The 21379-nt window shown below is 37.9% G+C and overlaps 1 protein-coding gene and 1 pseudogene across 4 annotated transcripts in view; one reads left to right on the forward strand and one right to left on the reverse strand.

Moving 5' to 3' along the window:
- The window catches only part of SH3BGRL (SH3 domain binding glutamate rich protein like), a 339550-nt gene that overhangs the window by 282713 nt on the left and 35458 nt on the right, over positions 1–21379 (reverse strand). The gene's annotated exons all lie outside the window — the stretch shown is intronic.
- LOC140627814 (keratin, type I cytoskeletal 18 pseudogene) lies at positions 508–1789 on the forward strand (annotated as a pseudogene).

Below are 21379 nucleotides of genomic sequence, written 5' to 3' on the forward strand. Positions count from 1 at the left end.
AAAAGATTCACGGAAACTAATGAGAATGAAGATACAACCATTCAAAATCTTTGGGATACACCAAAAGCAGTTCTAAGGGGAAATACATTGCAATACAAGCATCCCTCAAAAAAACTGGAGAAAATTGAAACACAAGTGAACCTCGCACCTAAAGGAACTGGAAGAACAGCAAAGAAAACCTACACCAAGCAGAAGAAGAGAGTTAATAAAGACTCGAGCAGAACTCAATGAAAGAGAGACCGAAGAACTGTAGAACAGATTTAAAAAAAAAAGCAAAAAACAAAAAAACAGGAGTTGGTTCTTTGAAAGAATTAATAAGAGATAAACCATTAGCCTGCCTTACTAAAAACAAAAGAGAGAAAAGAATCAAATTAATAAAATCATGAATGAAAAAGGAGAGATCATAAGCAATACGCAGGATATACAAACAATTTTAAAAACATATTATCAGCCCTGGCCCGAGCCTGAGCCCTGGCCTCCTGAGTCGCCCTCTGGCTCTCGAGCAGCATGAGCTTCACCACCTGCTCCACCTTCTCTTCCAACTATCGGTCCCTGGGCTCTGTGCAGTCGCCCAGCCACTAGGTCTGGCCGATCAGCAGCAGTGTGCCAGCGTCTACGCAGGCACGGGGCTCTGGATCTCCATATCCTGCTCCACCAGCTTCCGGGGCAGCTGGGGATCCAGGGGCCTGGCTGCGGGGATGGCTGGGGGTCTGGCAGATATAGGGGGCATACAGGGCGAGAAGAAGACCATGCAAGACCTGAATGCCCGCCTAGCCTACTACCTGGAGAGGGTGAGGAGCCTGGAGGCTGATAATCAGAGATTGAAGATAAAAATCCGGGAACACCTGGAGAAGAAGGGCCCCCAGGTCAGAGACTGGGGGCATTACTTCAAGACCATCGAGGACCTGAGGGCTCAGATCTTTGCAAGTGCTGTGGACAATGCCCGCATCGTTCTGCAGATTGACAATGCCCGGCTTGCTGCTGACGACTTGCGTGTCAAGAATGAGACGGAGCTGGCCAGGCGCCAGTCCGTGGAAAGCAACATCCATGGGCTCTGCAAGGTCATTGATGACACCAATGTCACTCGGCTGCAGGTACAGAGATTGAAGCTCTCAAGGAGGAGCTGCTCTTCATGAAGAAAAACCACGAGGAAGAAGTAAAGGGTCTACAAAACCAAATCGCCAACTCTGGGTTGACGGTGGAGTTGGATGCCCCCAAATCTCAGGACCTCAGCAAGAGCAAGGCAGATATCCGGGCCCAGTATGACAAGCTGGCTCAGAAGAACGGGGAAGAACTGGACAAGTACTGGTCTCAGCAGATCAAGGAGAGCACCACAGTGGTCACCACACAGACCGCTGAGATCGGAGAAGCTGAGATGACCCTCACGGAGATGAGAGGTACCGTCCAGTCCTTGGAGATCAACCTGGACTCCATGAGAAAACTGAAGGCCAGCTTGGAGAGCAGCCTGAGGGAGGTCAAGACTCACTATGCGATGCAGATGGAGCAGCTCACTGGGGTCCTGCTGCAAATGGAGTCAGAGCTGTCCCAGACCCGGGCAGAGGGTCAGTGCCAGGCGCAGAATTTTGAGGCCCTGCTGAATGTCAAGGTCAAGCTGGAGGCTGAGAATGCTACCTACTGTCACCTGTTGGAAGACGGGGAGGACTTCAGTCTTACTGACGCCCTGGACAGCAGCAACTCCTTGCAGACCATCCAGAAAACCACCACCCGCAAGATCATGGATGGCAAGGTGGTGTCTGAGACCAACCACACCAAAATTCTGAAGTGCTGAGGCAGCAAAACAGGGTACCCTTTGAGGAGCAGGAGGCCAAAAAAAGGTTCAGAGGTCAAAAAAATGTATTATCAGCAAATATACACCAAAATATTAGGCAATTTAGAAGAAATGAACTCAATTCTAGAAAACCACAAACTACCAAAACTGGAACAGGAAGAAATAGAAAAGCTGAACAGGCTGATTACCAGGTAGGAACTTGAAGCAATCCTCAAAAACCTCCCAAGACACAAAAGTCCAGGGCCAGATGGCTTCAGGGGAATTCTATCAAACGTTTAAAGAAGAAAAAATACCTGTTCTACTAAAGCTCTTCCAAAATACAGAAAGGGACAAAATACTTCCAAACTCATTTTATGAGGTCAGCATCACCTTAATTCCAAAACCAGAAAAAGACCCCAACAAAAAGGAGAAAAATAGACCAATACCCCTGATGAACACTGATGCAAACATTCTCAACATGACACTAGCCAATAGGATCCAATAGTACATTATGACGTTTATTCACCATGACCTAGTGGGATTCATCCTCGGGATGCAAGTTTGGTTCAACAGTGTTAAAACAATCAACAAGATAAATCATATCAACAAGAGAAAAAACAACCATGTGATCCTCTCAATAGATGCAGAGAAAGCATTTGACCAAATACATCATCCATTCCTGATCAAAACCCTTCAGAGTGTAGGGATAGAGGGAACATTCCTCAGCATCTTAAAAGCCATCTATGAAAAGCCCACAGGAAATATCATTCTCAATGGGGAAAAACTGAAACCCTTTCCCCTAAGATCAGAAACACGACACGGATATCCATTCTCACCACTGCTATTCAACATAATACTATAATTCCTAGCCTCAGCAATCAGACAACAAAAAGAAATAAAAGGCATTCAAATTGGCAAAGAAAACTGAAACTCTCCATCTTCATAGATGATATGATGCTGTCCATAGAAAACCCAAAGACTCCACCCCAGATTGCTAAAACCCATACAGCAATTCAGTAATGTGGCAGGATACAAAATCAATGCCCAGAAATCTGCGGCATTTCTATACACTAACAATGAGACTGAAGAAAGAGAAATTAAGGAGTCAATTCCATTTACAATTGTACCCAAAAGTATAAGATACATAGGAATAAACCTAACCAAAGAGATAAATAATCTATACACTAAAAACTACAGACACTTCTTAAATATTTTTTTTTAATTTTTATTTATTTATGATAGTCACAGAGAGAGAGAGAGAGAGAGAGGCAGAGACACAGGCAGAGGGAGAAGCAGGCTCCATGCACCGGGAGCCCGATGTGGGATTCGATTCCGGGTCTCCAGGATCGCGCCCTGGGCCAAAGGCAGGCGCCAAACCGCTGCGCCACCCAGGGATCCCCAGACACTTCTGAAAATATTTCCGGAAGACACAAAGAGACAGAAAAATATTCCCTGCTCATGGATTAGAAGAATTAAAATTGTGAAAATATCTATGCTACCCAGGGCAATTTACATATTCAATGCAATCCCTATCAAAATACCATGCACTTGGGCAGCCCTGGTGGCCCATCAGTTTAGTGCCACCTTCAGCCCAGGCCATGATCCTGGAGATCTGGGATCGAGTCCCATGTCGGGCTCCCTGCATGGAGCCTGCTTCTCCCTGTGCCTGTGTCTCTGCCTCTCTCTCTCTCTCTCTCTCTCTCTGTGTGTGTGTGTCTGTCTGTCATGAATAAATAAATAAAATCTTAAAAAATACAATGGACTTTCTTTAGAGTTGTAACAAATCGTCTTAAGATTTGTGTGAAATCAGGGCAGCCCGTGTGGCGCAGCGGTTTAGCGCCGCCTGCAGCCCAGGGCGTGATCCTGGAGATCCGGGATCGAGTCCCAAGTCGGGCTCCCGGCATGGAGCCTGCTTCTCCCTCTGCCTGTGTCTCTGCCTCTCTCTCTCCTGCTCTGTATCTCTCATGATTAAATAAAATAAAATCTTAAAAAAAAAAGATTTGTGTGAAATCAGAAAAGACCCCAAATACTAAGGGAATATTGAAAAATAAAACCAGAGCTGGGGGCATCAAATGCCGGATTCTAATTTGTACTACAAAGCTGTGATCATCAGCACAGTGTGGTACTGGCACAAACACAGACACATATATCAATGGAGGAGAAAAGAGAACCCAGAAGAGGGCCCTCAAGTTTATGGTCAACTAATGTTCAACAAAGCAGGAAAGACTATCCACCGGAAAAAAATACAGTCTCTTCAATAAATGGTGCTGGGAAAATTGGACAGCCACGTGCAGAAGAATGAAACTAGACCATTCTCTTACACCATACACAAAGAAAAACTCAAAATGGATGAAAGATCTAAATGTGAGACAAGAATCCATCAAAATCCTAGAGGAGAACACAGGCAACACTCTGTATGAATTTGGGCACAGCAACTTCTTGCAGTATATATCTATGAAGGCAAGGGAAACAAAAGCAGAAATGAATTACTAGGACTTCAACAAGATCAAAAGCTTCTTCACAGCAATAGAAACAGTCAACAAAACTAAAAGACAACCTATAGAATGGAAGAAGATATTTGCAAATGACTTATCAGATAAAGGGCTAGCATCCAAGATCTATAAAGAACTTATTTTTTTTTTTTTTTTTAAAGATTTTATTTATTTATTTATTCATGAAAGACTAAGAGACAGAGAGAGCCAGAAACAAAGGCAGAGGGAGAAGCAGGCTCCATGCACCAGGAGCCCGATGTGGGATTCGATCCCGGGTCTCCAGGATCACGCCCTGGGCCAAAGGCAGGCGCCAAACCGCTGCGCCACCCAGGGATCCCTATAAAGAACTTATTAAACTCAACAGCAAAGAAACAATCCAATCATGAAATGGGCAAGTGTAATGAACAGAAATTTCACCATTGAAGACATACTCATGGCCAAGAAGCACATGACAAAATGCTCTGTATCACTTGCATTCAGGAAAATACAAATCAAAACCATAATGAGATACCACCTCACACCAGTGAGAACGGTGAAAATTAACAAGACAGGGAACAACGAATGTTGGAAAGGATATGGAGAAAAGGGAACTCTCTTGCACTTTGGGTGGGAAGGTGAACTGATACAGAGACTCTGGAAAACTGTGTGGAAGTTCCTCAATGAGTTAAAAATAAAGCTCCCCTACAACCCAGCATCTGTGATGCTCAGGATTTACCCCAAAGATACATATGCAGTGAAAGACTGAGACACCTGCACCCCAATGTTTATAGCAGCAATGTCCACAATAGCCAACCTGTGGAAGGAGCCTCGTTGTCCATCAAAAGGTGAATGGATAAAGAAGATGTGGTATATGTATACAATGGAATATTAGTCATTAGAAACGACAAATATAAACCATTTGCTTCGACGTGGATGGAACTGGAGGGTATTATGCTGAGTGAAATAAGTCGATCGGAGAAGGACAAACATTATATGGTTTTATGCATACAGGGAGTATAAAAATAGTGAAAGGGATTATAGGGGAAAGGAAAGAAAATGAGTTGGAAATATCAGAAAGCATAACAGAACATGAGAGACTCCTAACTCTGGGAAACAAACAAGAGGTAGTGGAACGGGAGGTGGACAGGAGGGTGGGGTGATTGGTTTCTGGGACTGAAGGGGGCACTTGATAGGATGAGCACTGGGTGTCATAGTATATGATGGCAAATAGAACTCCAATACATACATACATACATACATACATACATACATACATACACAAATACATAAATACATAAATAAATGAGAAAGATACAATTGAAGTTGGTAGACTATTCATAAATTAAACTACTGCATACCGATGGATGTATACTTTCAACAACCATACTATTTTATTTTAAAGAAGGAGAGATAAAGAGAATTACAACACTAATATGAATTATAGAGTTAAAAATAGATCTGCCCTACGACCCACCAATTGCACTGCTGGGGACTTTCCCCAAAGATACAGATGCAATGAAATGCCGGGACATCTGCACCCCGATGTTTCTAGCAGCAATGTTCACAATAGCCAAACTGTGGAAGGAGCCTCGGTGTCCATCGAAAGATGAATGGATAAAAAAGATGTGGTCTATGTATACAATGGAGTATTACTCAGCTATTAGAAACGACAAATACCCACCATTTGCTTCAACATGGATGGAACTGGAGGGTATTATGCTGAGTGAAGTAAGTCAATTGGAGAAGGACAAACATTATATGGTCTCATTCATTTGGGGAATATAAAAAAATAGTGAATGGGAATAAAGGGGAAAGGAGAAAAAATGAGTGGGAAATATCAGAAAGGGAGACAGAACATGGAAGACTCCTAACTCTGGGAGATGAACTAGGGGTGGCGGAAGGGGAGGTGGGCGCGGTTTGGGGTGACTGGGTGATGGGCACTGAGGGGGACATGGCAGGATGAGCACTGGGTGTTATGCCATATTGGCAAATTAAATTACAATAAAATAAATTAAAAAAAGAATTTAGTATTTTTTTTCACAGAAACTCAAATGGATAAGAATCTGTATGTCAGGTCAGCAAGTATTTATGAAGTGCTTGTTCTGAGTTCAACATTACACTAAATGTTCTGGGGACTACAGTTAGAGAAGATAAAAGTACTACATAGGAACAGAAGTCATAGGCATGTGAAACTTTATAAAAATATGAGACTTTATATAATGAAATGTTTTATTATAAGATTTATATTATGAAAGGGATTCTTTCTCTAAAACATTTATGCGTGTATCTTTGGGAAGAGGCTCCAAGCTTTTCATCAGATTATCAAAATTATTAAAGTTGGAAGGTCTAAAATGTGTTATTGAAAAGAAATATGGAAAGACATAGGATGGAAATAATTGCTGATAAATTTTATAATCCAATAAGCAACAGAAAGATCTAACCTTCACAAAGCACTTTAAGCCTTCACATCATTTCTTTCATTTAAACCAAGAGGAAAAAAAAAAACAAAAACAAGAGGAATTTGAAAAAGATTCTTAAGTTATGAAATGAGATGAAGGATACAGGAAGGAAATTGGTAGACCAGTAATATGCAGAATGGGTTAAAAAATGACTGAAGGTAATAAATTATTTTTTAAGTCTAAAGGGATAAGGAGTCAATTGGAAGGTGTGGACTATAGAAGTGTGTAGGAAGCAGAAAATCTAAGAAACATTATTAAATGATAAATTGATAGAATTTTGGGGAAATATTAAGGGTTAGGAGTTTTGAAATCATTCATTTATTTACTTTTTTAAGATTTTATTTTTATTTATTTATTAGGGAGCGAGAAAGAGAGAGACAGAGAATGCAAGCCAGGAGAGAGAGAGAGGGACAAGCAGATTCTGCGGAGTGTAGAGCACAATGAGGGCTGGATCCCAGGACTCCAAGACTATGAGCTGAGCCAAAACCAAGAGTCAGACACTCAACCAACTGAGCCACTTGGGATTCCCTAAATTCAATCACTCATTTAATAAATATTTATTGAGCTGAACCTATTTGGTTCTTGGCACTTGTAAGAAACAGAGATAAGAGCAATAAATATGCAGGGAAGGTCCCTGCATCTATGGAGTTTATAATCTAATGAGAAGCAGACAATAAATAGGAAATAGGAAAACACACTAACAAATTGATGAAATAATTTCATATGTTAATTAATTGATGCATGCTATTAGTGAAAGATGACTTCCAAAACACAAAGAGGACAAGTGCAAGGAAACAAGTAAGTGCGAATTAATGGACTTGGCTTTTATTTATTTTTTTAAGATTTTATTAATTTATTCCGAGAGAGAGAGAGAGAGAGAGGCAGAGTTACAGGCAGAGGGAGAAGCAGGCTCCATGCAGGGAGCCTGACATGGGACTCGATCCCGGGTCTCCAGGATCACCCCGGGTTGCAGGTGGCACTAAACCGCTGCGCCACTGGGGCTGCCTGGACTTGGTTTTTAAAACAAAATTTCTCATTTCATTAAAATATGATGCTGACAATAACATGGGACAACTGGCAAAAGCAGAACATTGTTAATGAAGGGAGAACTTCCATATGAATGTGTATTATATAAATGTGTGTTGAAGAGGGTATATCTGAGAGGGCAAAGATGGTGAAAGAAGGAGCAGAGAGTAAAGATGTTGAGTTATGTTTTAAATAAATTGAGCCAGGAGTCCTTTATTTTGAGGGAAATCAACCCATGGGTATGACAGCAAAATGTACCATCCTAACAAAGGAAAAAAGCTACCTCAGCACAATAAAACGATGATAAATTCAGTAAATGCTATCTTTTTTATAGCATTTGAAGAGGATTTTGTTTATGATAAACATATACTGACTATATGCACAGTAAGGAATGAACAATAGGTAAATTAATGCATTAAGCTTCTCTTTCGTTTTCTACTCCCACAGGTAATTGTTGATATAAGTCTATGTCTTATAGAGCTGTTACCACATAAATGCAGTCTAAAATATATACACACATTAGCATGCAAGCTTTGTTATCTTTACTAGATTACAATCTCCTCAAGAGGAGGTTCCACATCTAATTTATGTTTGTGTCCATCAAAATACCAGAATGTCTCACACATTGTGGGTATTCAATAAATATTTTTAGGTTAAGGCCTCTTCAGGGCAGAAGACCTTATTTACACCACAATGTATCGTTTTGATGGTTCTCCTCTCATGAGAATACTAACTGGATTTATTCTATTGGCACTATAACCACTGTAAAATTATTGACTAGCAGTATTTTCATCTTTCAGTCAAAACCTGTTTTGATCCAATTCTAAATAATAAGAAAACGAACTCAAGAAAAACAGAATGTATGGATTTTCAGGCCCCAAAACTAAGCCAGAAAAGAGGCAGGCAAAGAGATAAGGCATGGAAAAATGCTTTGCTAGTGCCTCTAATTCCTCCCAGGTTTTTATCTTCCTCTACCCAACATCTAAAATGTCTTCTGTTTACAGACAGTAAAGAATCTTTTTTAAATCTGTTAACAAATACTTAACATATGAGCTACAAAATCTATTTAGAATTGGTTAGAGTTAAAAGATGACTATTTACAACTGGTTTTTGCTCTCTACCTGTGTGTGTTTGAGAAAGCAAACAATTCAAAGATGAAAAATACACCTTAGGGAAACAAACATGAATGATATTGCATGCTGTATGTTGGCACAATATCCCAAGGCTCACAAAAGATGAAGCTCAAATAAAATCTTCATGGAAATGTGCACTGTTGGTCAACATTTTAAAGTTAGGTGGTATTCTACTACTTAACTACTTCCTTACAACTGGTCATCAGAGATAGCTACATGAACATAGTCATAAATAAACATGACCTGTCTAGTCCTGTAGCTTATAAGTGCCCTTCCACTGGTCCTTTTTTTTTTTTTGGTGTTCTTCCACCATTTTTGGATATGTGTTTTACAAAGAGTTGTAAGGTTCTGCATAGGGAAGGCACATATGTTAGATGCAAGAATTTTAAAAGTCAGGATGGGAAACCAACCTTAGATTGGTTGATTCTAGAAAAAAAGAAGAGTGAATGAATCAACACATACGAAGTGCTAAAAACAATGTCTGACACATAGCATTTAAGTAATGTTAGTTGTTATTACTGATGTTATTATTTACATAGCTGAGAGAGGTGGTATTGGTGTATTGGTAATATTACTCAATGTTGAGTTAGAAAAGTAGGTTCAGAATTAATTTATTCTAACTACTAGATAGATGATCATAAGTTAGTCACTTAAATTTTCTGGGCCTCAGCTTTCTACTGTCCAAAAGAGTGACATGAATACTTATGCTCATAAGTTGTTATGAGTATTAATGTTAACTGTGAAAATATGTGAAAGGACTTTGTAAATATAATAAAGTAAGGTTTTAAATCAATAAAATTTCTTGACTTTTGTCTCACTACCATACTTCTCACTTGAGTCTATCTGATTTCCATAGTCTCAAATCTACAGACTGTATCTGCTTTCTTACTGAGGATTCCCTGGTACTCCAAAACCATATCAGGATTTCTTTTCACTTTCTTTTCTACTCTACTCTATTCTATTCTATTCTCTCTTACACACCTACCCACATGTGCATATACACACTTGTGAGTGCGTGCACACACACACACACCACAAAAATTACTGAATTTCAGATCAGTTTCTTTCTTTTTCTCCTAGAATCCTATGTATTATATCTCAAATGGTTCCCTGGACCTAGACTAATTCCAAACACTGCCACTTCTTTTAGGAATTAATTATTCATTTTTATTCATTTTTCAAGCTATGTAGTTATTAGCCCTTTAAGAAAGACTTGGCTTGGTCTCCCCAGGTCCTCAGCTCCATAGCGTTAGTTACTTATAGTACTTGATTCTTTTTGATGTGGCTTCTGATGCTCAAAATGCAGACTCTTGAGTCACATTCCTACAGATCATAATTCAATATGTTTACAGTGTCCATGAATGACATTTTGAACAAGCATCCTGTGAGATTTCCCCCCACTACACTATGAATACCAATGAAATGTTTATAGAATCCTTGAGACATTCACCAATCTCTTAGTCCTATCTTTGCTCTTACTGTTGCCTCTCTCAGGAATGTTTTTTTCCATCACTAAGAGTAAAATCTTGCTTATTTTTTGAAATCCAGCTCAAATGTAGCCTCCTAGTCCATTTCTCCCACACCTAATACATGTATTCTTTTCTGATGAATAAGATATAGTACTTTATCAGCACTAGGATACAAGGAAGTATTGAGCCATCATAGAGTTTCTGGGCTTTACAAGTTTTTATAAGATCTGTAAAGTGGGTAAACTAATAGAAAAGTCTATAGTACTTGGCATCTGATTGATCAAGACAGTAACTCAAATCGCATAGAAACTGGAAAGGAGGACTAGCAGCTATGTCAGGACCAACCATTGAGAATGAGAAGTAAACAAAAACTACTTGTTAGCAAGAACACTGTTTAAGTTCAGTAAGGAACAGTCAAGTGATAACAACGCAATGGTCTCAGGGGAAAAGATGGCTGGTTGCACAACTACCTAAATGAGTTTATGCAGTTGGGATTGGCTATATAGTAACAAGGAGGAAATAAGGGAGGGAGATAGGGAGCTAACAGCAGAATTGGCAGTGACATGAGAAGAGTAGAAGCTTTGGACATAGTTATTATGTGGCAAAATGGGATTTGAACCCACATCAACCTAATTTCATATACTATTGGATTTTCAGACCTTAATGTGACTTGGAATATAATTCAAGAATTCTTGAATGGGCTCAGAATTCTGTTTTTTAAAAAAATAAACGCCTTTCTAGGTGCAGGTGGGCAGTCTATTAATCATATGTGAGAAACAGTGAACTATTGCTTTTCACTGTTTACTTGAGGCATTGTTTCTTTCCCTCTCCTCATATGCATGTTCGCCTTTCAGGGATACCCAACTACCTAGCAAGCACAAACATTAAAAAGATAAATTCGCTAAACTCTTTCCTCTTTTCCCCATCCTTGCAAGCTCTGAGTTCTTAAAATTAGACTCCTTTAAATGTCCCAAAACATAAGGGCAACTGCTTTTCTGAGATAGTTTGGTAGTGGTCCCTGGAAGACATATTAGATCCCAAACCCTTAAGCTCACAAATGCATGTTTTCTTCATTAAAATTAAATATCATCATCATCATCATCATCATCATCATCATCATCATCATGATACCTTACATTTTATCAAGTGCCCACTATGTGCTAGGCACAACGTAAAGCATATCATACTATCTTAATTTTAAAAAGAAAAATGTAAAATTGAAATCATCTTTATTTGACAAAAAAGAAATCGAGCCTTTGAGAAGGAAAAGTTAAGTAACTTTCTCAGGATAACCAACAGTGAATGATGGTTTAAACCACTACCTGGAATTTTAACCCATACAGTCTGAATTTAAACCCTATGCTCTTAACTGTTCAACTATGTAGCCTGTGGAAACTCAGATATTTCATGACTGCTTATCAGTTCATAATTATACGCACTAACTATTGGCATAAGTCAAAGACACTCTTACAAAAATTTTAAAGGAAGACAAAAGGACTTAGTCCAAAGCCCAGGATTATAATCCTTCATGGTACTAGAATATGCTTGGTAAACCACTATTACCCAGCAAATACAGACATGATCAAGTATTGTGTGCCTCAAGATTCAGAGAGGTTTAATGATTTTAGAGAGAGACAGAATTGTAAAAAAAAAAGATGAATAACTCAAGTCACATCTAAGAACTTTTAATTTCTATAATGTCTAATGCTATGTTAAATATCACACATCCTCTCAAAAAAGAAGGAAGTTTTTTCCATATTACAGGAAAAATACACAATGGAGAACATTTTGTTGTAACAATTTGTTGCCATAAAACAATGTAATCAAAATAACATCTACTGGCTGTCTTTGGACACAAAATAGTAAAATTGGTAGAAAAGAATCATTAAAATTTTTAAATGGAAGAATTGCATTGAACTGTTCATAAATTCACTTTATAAAATTTATCAAAGACAACTAAAGTGAAGAAAACCATTTCCTCATCATAATATAGAATTGATTTTATAATGTTCACTCCATTGTTTTTAGCAAGTGAGCAAGTTAAGAGTATTTCTACTTTGGAGCAACCCCTGTATAATAGGAACCTACTTCTTCACATGCAATTTGAGAAATTTAGAAAGGACCAGTCAAGTGACCTGCTTCAAATGGCCTATGATTATTCTGGAACATGGGAAGAGCCTAGGCAATAGAGTTAAACATTAATAGTAAAGTCAAAGATGAAATAATCTCTTGAATGATGGTGTAGAAACAGCACAAGCTTTCTCAATAGGATATTCAAGATGGGCCTATTAATTACTTATAGGTAATTAAGATGGGCCTCCCAAATGAATAAGTGTAAAAGCAAACCACTGCTATAACTCCTGTGGAGTCCAAGCTTACCAGTTCAAATTCACTTTACCAACATTAACAGTAGCTGGCTTTTGTACTTCTTATTAGAATAATGCTAAGGTAAGATCCAGGGTATAAATTCTGGCTATACAAATTTACTGGATATAAGACCTCAGTCATGTTATTAAATACTTTGAGACTTCATTTTCTTGTATGGAAAGTGGGTATAATACACCTACTTCAAAGGGATGTAAGGAATAAATGAAAGGACAAATGTAAGTGACTGGCTTTGACCCTGGCAATCCCCAAACCCTCAACAAATAGAAAGTCTTTCCACATCTTTCTCCTCCTTTTCTTTTTTTCTATCAAGATTTTATTTAAATTCAAGTTAGTTAAGATATAGTGTATTAATTTCAAGGATAGAATTCAGTGATTTATCACTTACATATATCACCCAATGTTTACTATAAGTGTTGTCCTTAATGCCCATCATAATCCATTTACCCCATCCCCCCACCTTCCTCCACTCCATCAACCCTCAGTTTATTCCATATGGTTAAAAGTCTATTATGGTTTGCCTCCCTGTTTTTATTTTATTTTTCCTTCCTTTCCCCCTTGTTCATCTATTTATTTCTTAAATTCCACATATGAATAAAATAATATTTTTCTTTCTCTAACTTATTTCGTTTAGCATAATATACTCTAGTACTATCTATATGAATGCAAATAGCAAGATTTCAGTCATTTTGATGGCTAATATTCCATTGTGTGTGTGTGTGTGTGTGTGTGTGTGTGTGTGTGTGTGTGTATACACCACCTTTTCATTATCCATTAGTCAGTTGATGATCACTTGGACTCTTTCAATATTTTGACTATTGTGCATAATGCTGTTATAACCATTGTGATGCATATGCCTCTTCAACACTATTTTTGTATCCTTTTGATAAATACCTAGTAGTGCAATTGCTGGGTCATAGGTTACTTCTAATTTTAACCTTTAAAGGAACCTCCATACTGTTTTCGAGTGGCTGTACCAGTTTACATTCCCAATAACAGTGGAAAAGTGTTCCCTTTTCTCCACATCCTCGTTAATACCTGCTGTTTCCTGAGCTGTTAATTTTAGTTATTCTGACCAGTGTGAGGAGTTATTTCATTACAGTTTGATTTGTATTTCTATGATGAGTGATGTTGAGCATGTGTCTGTTAGTCATTTGTATGTCTTCTTTGGAGAAATGTCTCTTAATATCTCTTGCCCATATCTTAACTGGATTTTTTTGTTTTTGGGTGTTAAGCTCTTTAAATATTTTGGATGTTAGGCATTTATCTGATATGTCATTTGCAAATATCTTCTCCCATTCTGTAGGTTTCCTTTATTTTTTGTTGATTGTTTACTTTCCTATTCAGAAGCCTTTTATCTTGATGAAGTCCCAATAGTTCATTTTTTATTTTGTTTCCCTTACCTCTGGATCCATGTCTAGCAAGAAGTTGCTGTAGCTGAGGTCATTGATATTTGACTTCAAAGATGTTGGTTGTGTTCTACTCTAGGATTTTGATAGATTACTATCTTACACAAGCCGTTCATATGTTTCTAATTTATTTTCATAAATATGGTGTAAGAAAGTGGTCCAGATTCATTCTTCTGCATGTAGTTGTCTAATTTTCCCAACACTCTTTGTTGAAGAAACTTGTCTTTTTTCCATTGGATATTCTTTCCTGTTTTGTAGATTATTTGACCATATAGTTGTGGGTCAATTTCTGAGTTCTCTATTCTGTTCCATTCACCTATATATATAATTTTTTGGGCCAGAAACATACTGTCTTGATGATCATAGCTTTGTAATACAGCTTGAAGTTTGGAATTGTGATGTGCTTCCACCTTTGGTTTTCTTTTTCAACATTTCTTTGGCTATTCAGGATCTTTTCTGGTTCCACACAAATATTAGGATTGTTTGTTCTATCTCTGTGAAAAATGCTGGCATTATTTTGATAGAGATTACACTGAATATGTAGATTGCTTTGGATAGTACAAATATTTTAACAATATTTGTTCTTCCAATCCATGAGAATGGAATATTTTTCCATTTTTTTAGTGTGTCTTTCTCAATTTCTTTCATAAGGGTTCTATAGCTTTCATATTACACATCTTTTATCTCTTTAGTTAGGTGCATTCCTATGTATCTTATTGTTTTTGGAGCAGTTATAAATGGGATCAATATGTTGATTTCTCTTTCTGCTGCTTAATTATTGGTGTATAGAAATAAAACATATTTCTGTTGATTTTATATCCTGGCACTTTGCTGAAATCCTATATTAGTTCTAACATTTTTTTGGTGGAGTTCTTCACATTTTTTACGCAGAGTATCATCTTATCTTCAAAGAGTGAAAGTTTGACATCTTCTTTGCTGATTTTGATGCTTTTATTTCTTTTTGTTGTCTGGTTGCTGAGGCTAAGACTTTCAGCAATATGTTGAACAACAATGGTGAAAATAGACATCAATGTTGTGTTCTTACTTTAGAGGAAAAGCTGTTAGTTTTCACTAATGAGGACGATTTTAGCTGTGGGTCTTTTGTATATATCTTTATGTTGTTGAGGGTTATTCCCTGTATTTCTACTTTTTTGTGGGTTTTTATTAAGAAGGGATGCTGTATTTTGTCAAATGCTTTTTCTGTATCTATTGAGAAGATCGTGTGGTTCTTATCTTTTCATTGGTTAACATGATATATCATGTTGATTTATTTGCACATATTGAGCCACCCCTGCAGCCCAGGAATAAACCCTACTTGGTCATGGTGAATAATCCTTTTAATGTACTGTTAGATTTGATTAACTAGCATCTTGTTAATAATTTTCCATCCATGTTCATCAGGGATAATGGTCTGTAATTGTCCTTTTTAGTGGGGCCTTTGTCTGATTTGGAATCAAGGTAATGTTGGCTTTATGAGGTGAGTTTGGAAGTTTTCTCTCTGTTTCTAATTTTTAGAATGGTTTCAGTAGAATGGGTATTAATTTTTATTTAAAAGTTAGATACAATTTCCCCGGCAGCCATCTAGCTCTGGACTTTTGTTTATTGGGAGATTTTTGCTTACTGATTCAATTGTTTTACTGGTTAGGGGCCTGTTCAAATTTTATATTTCTTCCTGATTCAGTTCTGGTAGTTTCTAGGTTTCTAGGAACTTATCCATTTCTTCCAGATTGCCTAATTTGTTGGGATATAATTGTTCCTAATATCCTCTTATAATTGTATTTGTGCCATGTTAGTTGTATTCCCTCCTCTTTCATTAATGATTCTATTTGTGTCCTTTCTCTTTTCTTTTTGATAAGTCTGTTTGGGGTTTGTCAAATTTGTTAATTATTTCAAAGAACCCACTGCTACTTTCTTTGATCTGATCTTCTGGTGTTTTTGTTGTTGTTGTTGTTGTTGTTTTTCTGTATCATTGACTTCTGTTCTAATCTTTATTACTTCCCTTCTCTTGCTGGACATAGTCTTTATTTGCTGTTCTTTATTCCAGCTCCTATAGGTGTAAGGTTAGGTTGTGTAATTGAGACTTTTCTTGCTTCTTGAGGAAGACTTGTATTGTTATATACTTCCCTTTTAGGACTTCCATTGCCACATCCCAAAGGTTTTGGACTGTCATGTCTTCATTTGCATTTGCTTCCATGTATGTTTTGATTTCTTCTTTAATTTTCTGATTAATCTATTCATTTTTTAGTAGGATGTTTTTTAACCTCCATGTATTTGTGGGCTTTCCAATTTTTTTGTGTGTGTGGTTGACTTCAAATTTCATAGCATGGTGGTCTGAAAATATGCATGATATGATCTCAATCTTTTTGTACTGTTTGAGTCCTGATTTGTGATCCAGTATTTGATCTATTTTGGAGAATATTCCATGGACATTAAAAAATAATGTGTATTTTCCTGCTTTGGGAGGAAATGCTCTGAATATGACTGTTAAGTCCATCTGATCCACTGTCACATTCAAAGCCCTTGTTTCTTTTTTGATCTTCTGCTTACATGATCTGTCATGTGTAGGGTGCCATGAGTAGGGTGTTAAAAGTTCCCTATTGTTATTATATGCCATGAGTAGGGTGTTAAAAGTTCCCTACTGTTATTATAATATTATCATTGAATTTCTTTATATTTGTTATTGATTTATATATTTGACTACTCCCGAGTTAGGGGAATAAATATTGCCATGAGTAGGGTGTTAAAAGTTCCCTACTGTTATTATATTATTACCAATGAATTTCATTATATGCCATGAGTAGGGTGTTAAAAGTTCCCTACTGTTATTATATTATTATCAATGAATTTCATTATATGCCATGAGTAGGGTGTTAAAAGTTCCCTACTGTTATTATATTATTATCAATGAATTTCTTTATATTAGTTATTGATTTATATATTTGACTACTCCCAAGTTAGGGGAATAAATATTGAAATTGTTAGATATTCTTGTTTGATAGATCCCTTCATTATGTTAAAGTGTCCTTCTTCATATTTTCTAACAGTCTTTGGTTTAAAATCTAGTTTTTCTGATATAAATATGGTTATTCCAGCTTTCTTTTGATATCCATTAGCGTGAGCAATGGTTCTCCACTCCCTCACTTTCAGTCTGGAGGAGTCTTTGGGCCTAAGCTGAGTCTCTTGTTAGCAGCATATTGATGGGTCTTGTTTTGTTTTGTTTTAAATCCATTCTGACATATGTCTTTTGATAGGAGCATTTAGTCCATTTAGATTCAGAGTAATTACTGGTAGATATGAATTTAGTGTCATTGTATTATCTGTAGTCACCATTCCTATAAATTGCCTGTGTTCCTTTCTAGTCTTTGTTGCTTTTAGTTTCTCTTTCCCTCTCAAAGAGTACCCTTAAATATAAATAATAGTGAAAGGGAATAGAAGGGAAGAGAGAAGAAATGGGGAAATATCAGAAAGGGAGACAGAACATAAAGACTCCTAACTTTGGGAAATGAACTAGGGGTGGTGGAAGGGGAGGAGGGCGAGGGGTGGGGGTGAATGGGTGACAGGCACTGAGGGGGGCACTTGACGGGATGAGCACTGGGTGTTATTCTGTATGTTGGCAAATTGAACACCAATAAAAAATAAATTTATTATTTAAAAAAAGAGTACTCTTTAATATTTCTTGTATAGCTGGTTTAATGTTCATGAACTCCTCTAGTTTTCACTTATCTTGAAAACTATCTCTCCTTCTATTATGAATGATAAGCTTTGATGGATAAAGTATTCTCGGCTGCATATTTTCCCATTTAGCACTTTGAATATTTCCTGCCACTCTCTTCTGGCCAGTAAAGTTTCAGTGGACAGATCTGTTGCTAACCTTATGTGTCTACCTTGGGGGATTAAGGGACTTTTGTCCTAGCTGCTTTCAGGATTCTCTCTTTACCTTCCTATTTTGTAACTTTCACTATTACATGTCTTTATTGTTGACCTGTTTATTTTTTGTTTTTTAATTTAATTAATTAATCATTATTTTTTTTTATTTTGAGGGGAATTTGTGGAGGCCAAGAAAATTAAGGCCATTCCACCTTAAGTTCAGTGTTAGCACAAGTACAGCCATCTCAGGCCCCTGTGAATAAGAGCTGAACTTTATCTTACTTCAGTTACAGAAAAAAACAGCTTACAGCTTAACGCCCTAGAAAGCCCCATTTTAGAATGAAAACAGCTCAATGCCAGTGGCAGGAAGCCCCATATTAGAATGAGAACAGAGCTCAAAGCCAGTGGCAGGATGCCCCATATTAGAATGATAACAGAGTTCAACGTCCTATATCAGAATGAGAACAGAGCTTAATGCCCTTGAAAGCCCCATATTAGAATTAGAATATAAACAGAACTAGAGAAATTCTTCCACGCCTTCTGGAGGTCCCCTAGACCAGCCCATAAGACTAAGCTGGAACCCACCTCGGGGTCCAAGTCCCTGCTCCGCTGTGTCGAGTATACTTGGACCCAAGCTCGAGCTTGTAAATAAACCCTCGTGTGTTTGCATCGGTGTCGGCTCCTTGGTGATTTCTCCGATACATAATCTTGGGCACAACAGAATTCTCTGTGCCTGTTGGGCTTGAATGCCTCCTTCCTTCCCCAGATTAGGAAAATTCTCACCTATTATTTGTTCAAGTAAAGTTTCTGCCTCTCTTTCCCACTATTCTTCTTCTGGGACTCCTATGATACAGATATCACTTTGTTTTATGGAATCCCTGAGTTCCCTGAGTGTACTTTGGTGATCTAATAGTTTTCTCTCCCTCTTCTTTTCAGCTTCATCATTTTCCACAATTTTATTTTCTATATCACTTATTCTCTCCTTTGTATCTTTAATCTTCATTGTGATTATATCCAGTCAGTTTTGCCTCTCAGTTATAGCATTGTTTTTCAGACTGACTAGCTTTTATTTCTTTTATCTTGGCAGCAAGGTTTTCTCTGCTGTCTTTTATGCTTTTATCAAGCTCAGCAAGTAGTCTTACGACTGTTGTTCCAAATTCTTGTTCTGATATATTGCTTATATCTGTTTTAAGCAAGTTTCTGGCTATGATTTTTCTTGACCTTTCTTCTGGGGAAAATTCCTCTGTCTGGTCATTTTAGATAAGTTTCTGTCTTTTGTGTGCTTTGAAAGGTTGTTATGTTTCCTGCATCTGAGAGTAATGCTATATTAAAAAGGGTTCATACACTGTCCAACCCTTCAGGAAATATTTCCGGTATATGCTGTGTGCACCCTGCTGTTATATTTTGGTTGTTTTTTTCCCATTGCTCAATCCTCTGCAGAGTTCCTCCTTGCTTGCAGTGTGGAGTGTTTGAACCTTTAACTAGGTTTGCTTTGATTTATTTGTTATTTGTTAACATAAGCCTGGGGGGAAAAAGGAAAAGAAAGCCTAATCTAAAAAAGAAAAAAGGAAAAGGAACTAAAAACCCAAACAAACAATCAAAAAACTACAAACTTGATTCCAAAGAAAAAGGAAGGAAAATAAAAGCAAAAGAAACCTGATCCCCCACTCCACCCCCAAAAAAGGAAATGAAGAAACAACTAACAAACACACACAAAATATAAGCCTAATTACAAAGAAAAGAAAAAACAAAAAATTAAAGACTAGTCCTACTTCCACCAGAACTTCAGGTGATGCTTTGAAGCCCTCTATGATCAGTAGACCTGGTGTATGCAGGGTGCTGCCTGTGCTGATCATCAGGGGAAGAGGCCTACTGTACTGGCTCAGAGTCAGACTTGCCCTGGTAAATATGCACTTACTTGCTAGGCACAGGGGGGTGGGGTTTGGTGTAAGCAGATCTCACCTCCACTGGGGGCCACTGTGTTGCTCTTTGAAGTTGAAAATGGTGCCATCTCACTCTCTTGTCCTTGGACCAGGGTTCTCACACTCCACCAATTATTCAGGAAGTTCTTACAGAATAGTAAAGTGCACTTGGTGACACAGCAATTCTGCTTTTTATGTTTGGTGCGTGGCTGGGATTCTAAACTCCTAATCTTTAAGGACTTGGCACTGGACGGACCTGCTCCCCTCCTGTGGAGTACAGCCTCACAGCTGTGCTGTGTCTGGTGTCCTTTGTCCTAGAAAAATAGTCCTGTGCCTGCACAGTTCATGGAATCTAAATGTAACACAGGCAAAAGCAGCAACCAGGTTACCCACCCTCTGTGCATGCCTCTGTCACCTGCATATTAAAGGCAGTTTGCTGGTGCTTATGGGGTTTTGCCCTTGGAGAGGCAAAATGCCCTCTTCCAAATGTACTCCAGGAAGGGGAATGTTCTCTCCCTGTATGACCAAGAAGATCACTACATCACGTTTGCACTCTCAGGACAGCATCTAACTTCTCCCCAGGAGTATATGTCACAGCTCTGCTCTGGTGAAAGTCGCACACTTCCAAAACCTCAGAGTTTGAGCACCATATGCCATTTGCAAAAAAACCTGCAACATGAAGATCCCCTTGCTCACCAGTCTATGGTGTAGAGAGTTTTTCACATACTGTTTGCAAAAAAACTTGGAATATGCAGATCCCCTTGCTCACCAGTCCATGGTGTAGACAGGCTTTCATCTTTGTGAACCCCACAACACACTGTCTTGATGCCTCTCTCTTCTCTCCCTTTTCTCTATCCATGGAAAAGGTTCCCTCCCCTCAGTGGTACCACAGTGTTTCTTTCCCCCAATTACTTCCACGCACCTTGCATCTGCCACACTGTCTCCTTCCTACTGTGGAGATCCTTCTCAAAATCCTTAGACTAGTTTCCTGAATGTCCCATGTGATATGACCTCAATACAGCTGTGTTTGAGGGATGAGGAAAGCCCAAGGTCTCCATACTTCTCCATCATCCTAACTCCTCCCCACCTCCTCCTTTTCTTCTACTCATTAATCAAACTTAAGCCAAAGTTCTACCTTTCCCAGAATATGTTTTAGGCACACTGATTTTCCTTATTTTATCTGAATTCTTATAGTAGTGATTTTTTTTTTACCTGTGGTCAAGAGATTACTGTGAGGAGAGAAGAACAGAGTTATTACTATAAATGACTTACAAAACATTTTCTAGAGATTGAAAGAATAAGTTCAACATATGACTGTTTTCCAATATATATAGAAACTATTGTGTAAATTAAAATGAAAATTCACTTCAATGTGTTAACCAAATTCATGGCAGCTTTTGTTATTATTTATTTTCTTAATCAATGGATAGTAAAAACTCAAATACTAATTTGCTATATTTCCATATTTAT

The sequence above is a fragment of the Canis lupus genome, chromosome X (genome assembly GCF_048164855.1).
Source record: "Canis lupus baileyi chromosome X, mCanLup2.hap1, whole genome shotgun sequence".
In the NCBI taxonomy this organism is placed as follows: domain Eukaryota; kingdom Metazoa; phylum Chordata; class Mammalia; order Carnivora; family Canidae; genus Canis; species Canis lupus.